This window comes from Somniosus microcephalus, chromosome 28 (assembly GCF_052327205.1).
Source record: "Somniosus microcephalus isolate GS21.2 chromosome 28, FLI_Smic_1.0, whole genome shotgun sequence".
In the NCBI taxonomy this organism is placed as follows: Eukaryota; Metazoa; Chordata; class Chondrichthyes; order Squaliformes; family Somniosidae; genus Somniosus; species Somniosus microcephalus.
In genome coordinates, this window is record NC_141014.1 from 12,821,929 (window position 1) to 12,825,321 (window position 3,393).

Consider the following 3,393-nt stretch of genomic DNA (forward strand, 5'->3'; position numbering starts at 1 on the left):
CTTCCCACTAGTTGATGGCACAAGGACTAGGGGACACAGATTTAAGGAATTGGGCAAGAGATACAGGGGGGATGTGAGAAAACTTTTTTACACAGTGGTGATGACCTGGAACTCGCTGCTGACGGAAGTGGCGGAAGTGGAGACACTCAATGTTTTCAAGGGGAGACTGGATAGGCACTTGAGGGAAATAAACTTGCAGGGCTATGGGAATAAAGCGGGGGAGTGGGACTAGAACATAAGAACATAAGAAATAGGAGCAGGAGTAGGCCAATCGGCCCCTCGAGCCTGCTCCGCCATTCAATAAGATCATGGCTGATCTGATCCTAACCGCCAATCTACTATCACAGAACTATCTCCTGAATCTAACAGAATTAGACACATGAAATAGGAGCAGGATCAGGCTACACGGCCCCTGGGCCCGCTCCACCACCCACAGGGCCATGACCGATCCGAACCTAGACTCATGTCCAAATTCCTGCCCGCTCCCCGTAACCCTTAATTCCCTCTACTTCTAGGAAACTGTCTATTTCTGTTTTAAATTTATGTAATGATGTAGCTTCTACAGTTTTTTAGGGCAGCATATTCCATGGACCGACCACCCTCTGAGTGAAGTAGTTCCTCCTCATCTCAGTTTTGAAAGAGCAGCCCCTTATTCTAAGACTATGCCCCCTAGTTCTAGTTTCACCCATCATCGGGAACATCCTCCCCGCATCCACCCGATCCAACCCCTTCACAATCTTATATGTTTCAATAAGATCGCCTCTCATTCTTCTGAACTCCAATGAGTAGAGTCCCAATCTACTCAACCTCTCCTCATATGTCCATCCCCTCATCCCCGGGATTAACCAAGTGAACCTTCTTTGTACTGACTCGAGAGCAAGTATGTCTTTTCTTAAGTATGGACACCAAAACTGTATGCAGTATTCCAGGTGCGGTCTCACCAATACCTTGTACAACTGAAGCAATACCTCCCTATTTTTATATTCTATCCCCCTAGCAATGAAAGCCAACATTCCATTGGCCTTCTTAATCACTTGCTGCACCTGCATACTAACCTTTTGAGTTTCGTGCACCAGGACCCCCAGATCCCTTTGTACTTCAGTACTTTCCAGTTTCTTGCCATTAAGATAATAATTTGCTCTACGATTTTTCCTGCCAAAGTGCATAACCTCACACTTTCCAGTATTGTATTCCATCTGCCAAATCTCTGCCCATTTACTTAGCCTGTCTATGTCCCCTTGCAGATTTTTATATCCTCCTCACTCACTACTTTCCCTCCCATCTTAGTATCATCTGCAAACTTTGATATGTTACACTCGGTCCCCTCCTCCAAATCGTTAATATAGATTGTAAAGAGTTGGGGACCCAGCACTGACCCCTGCGGAACACCACTAGTTACTGATTGCCAGTCTGAGAATGAACCATTTATCCCAACTCTCTGCCTTCTGTTAGATAGCCAATCCTCTATCCATGCCAGAATATTATCCCCAATCCCGTGATTTTTTATCTTAAGCAATAATCTTTTGTGTGGCAGCTTGTCAAATGCCTTTTGGAAGTCTAAATACACTACATCCATTGGTTCCCCTTTATCCACCCTATATGTTACTTCCTCAAAGAACTCCAGCAAATTTGTCAAACATGACTTCCCCTTCATAAAACCATGCTGACTTTGTCCTATTAAATTATGATTATCCAAATGTCCTGTTACTGTCTCCTTAATAATGGACTCCAACATTTTACCTACCACAGATGTTAGGCTAACCGGTCTATAGTTTCCAGCCTTCTGTCTACTGCCCTTTTTAAATAATGGTGTTACATTAGCAGTTTTCCAGTCTGCCGGGACCTTTGCTGAGTCCAGGGAGTTTTGGAAAATTATTACCAATGCATCCACAATCCCTACCGTCACTTCCCTCAAGACCCTAGGATGTAAGCCATCAGGTCCAGGTGATTTATCCGCCTTGAGTCCCATTATTTTACCGAGTACCACTTCCTTAGTGATTTTGATCGTGTTTAGCTCCTCCCCCCCATAGTCCCCTGTTTGTCCAGTGTTGGGATATTCTTAGTGTCCTCTACTGTAAAGACTGATACAAAATACTCATTCAGTATTTTTGCCATCTCCATATTTCCCACCATTAATTTCCCGGTCTCATCCTCTAAGGGACCAACATTTACTTTAGCCACCCTTTTTCTTTTTATATAACTATAAAAACTCTTACTATCTGTTTTTATATTTTTTGCTAATTTACTTTCATAATCTATCTTCCCTTTCTTAATCAATCTTTTTGTTATTTTTTGCTGTCTTTTAAAGTTTTCCCAATCCTCTATCCTCCCACTAGATTTGGCTAGCTTATATGCCCTTGTTTTTAGTCGAATACTATCCTTAATTTCTTTACTTAGCCACGGATGGCTGTCTTTTCTTTTACACCCTTTTTCTGACTGGATTGCTCTAAAGAGAGACGGCAAGGACTGGATGGGCTGAATGGCCACCATCTGTGCCGTTATGACTCGATGACTCTACAACTCCATTCATGAAGCCCAGGATCCTGTAAGCTTTTTTAACTGCTTTCTCAAGCTGCCCTGCCACCTTCAATGATTTGTGTACATACACCCCTTGTTCTGTCTGTTCATGCACCCCCTTTAGGATTGTACCCTTTAGTTTATATTTCCTCTCTTCATTCCTTCTACCAAAATGTATCAGTTTTCTGCGTTAAATTTCATTTGTCATGTGTCCGCCCATTCCACCAGCCTGTCTATGTCTTCTTGAAGTCTATCACTATCCTCCTCACTGTTCACTGCACTTCCAAGTTTTGTGTCATCTGCCAAGTTTGAAATTGTGTCCTGTACAAACTTTACTCTGGCTGTGCAGTTTGGGTTTGATTGATTACCTACCGTAGTGTTCGGGCCACATGGGAAGAATGGGGTGAATCGATTCATTAGCCACCCAACAATGTGCATTTTAAATCCTAATCAAAGATTTTCTGTCTGCGGTGAGAATAATTTGCCCTGTAAATAATTATTTGGCGGTCACAAACTGACCCTTAAGTCTCATGATTTTCACTGCTTTGTATACAGCCCCAGTGGCCTAATGGATAAGGCACTGGCCTCCTAAGCCAGGGATTGTGGGTTCGAGTCCCATCTGGGGTGATGTACTTTTAAGATTGACACCAAGGTATTGCCGTCAAGGCCCAGAATGTCAATGCAACCATCCAGAATAAACTCGTAGATGGTCAGGGCAGTGCTCGCAAGATGATAGACATTCTGAAGGGATTTGGGAGGGCAGAGTAACTGAGAGGTACGCTGGAGGTGTTAATGTGGAGAAGTGTTGTGTGGCAGAAAGCACTGGTGAAGTTGAAGGCCACCATAAGATCCAGAAATGGACGTCGGCCCAGGATA

The 3,393-nt window shown here is 43.5% G+C and overlaps 1 non-coding gene across 1 annotated transcript; it reads left to right on the top strand.

The window, feature by feature from the left end:
• The first annotated feature begins 3,071 nt into the window (after nt 1–3,071).
• Nucleotides 3,072–3,144, top strand: trnar-ccu (transfer RNA arginine (anticodon CCU)). The gene has a single exon. It is a non-coding gene; the product is annotated as a tRNA-Arg (tRNA).
• Nucleotides 3,145–3,393: the final 249 nt, after the last annotated feature.